Below are 987 nucleotides of genomic sequence, written 5' to 3'. Positions count from 1 at the left end.
TTGTTCTCTAGTCTTGGATAGTGCCATAGCCTCTGTACCATAGTCTTCCACTGTCTTGGGTTAGAGTTCGCTTGCTTGAGGGTACACTCGAGCACACTATTCTATCTAATTTCTCTTTCTCTTGTTTTGTTAAAGTTTTTATAGTTTATATAGGAAATATTTATTTTAATGTTGTTACTGTTCTTAATATTTTATTTTTCCTTGTTTCCTTTTCTCACTGGGTTATTTTCCCTGTTGGGGTCCTGGGCTTATAGCATCTTGCCTTTCCAACTAGGGTTGTAGCTTAGCAAATAATAATGATAATAATAATAATAATAATAATAATAATAATAATATATACACATATATGTACACACACACACACACACACATATATATATATATATATATATATATATATATATATATATATATATATATATATATATACATATATATACATATACATATATGTATATTTATATATATATTTATGTAATATATATATATATATATATATATATATATATATATATATTACAGCTGGCGAATTACATAACCTCCCGAGTTCCAAACTCACCTTTTAAGTTTTACATAAGTGTGTTCCACTTGAATAATAACCGATCTCTGAGAAATTATGTAACTTCCAGACGGCAATATATAAAAACACTGGATATCCAAAGGTCTCTTACGTACACTCAAAACAAAACCAGGCGATTAATTCTTAAGAACTATTTAAGAATAAGCTCTTACTTCGGTTCTAGTCAGGGATTACGACCAAGGACTATAAGAAATATTGGTGATCGAAATAATACACATTTTACAGAAATAAATATATTTTATAAGATTTTACAACATTGATGAAGAAAAATTATCACCAAAATGAATCACTCGAAATATTAAATCTGAACAAACACCTTAGACTAGAACAAGAAAATAATTCTCCATGAAAATTATACAATCACTAGTTTCACTGGAAATGAATTAAAAAAATATTTAATTTTGATA

Source organism: Palaemon carinicauda, chromosome 6 (genome assembly GCF_036898095.1).
Source record: "Palaemon carinicauda isolate YSFRI2023 chromosome 6, ASM3689809v2, whole genome shotgun sequence".
NCBI lineage: Eukaryota > Metazoa > Arthropoda > Malacostraca > Decapoda > Palaemonidae > Palaemon > Palaemon carinicauda.
Note: the sequence above shows the minus strand (reverse complement) of the source record.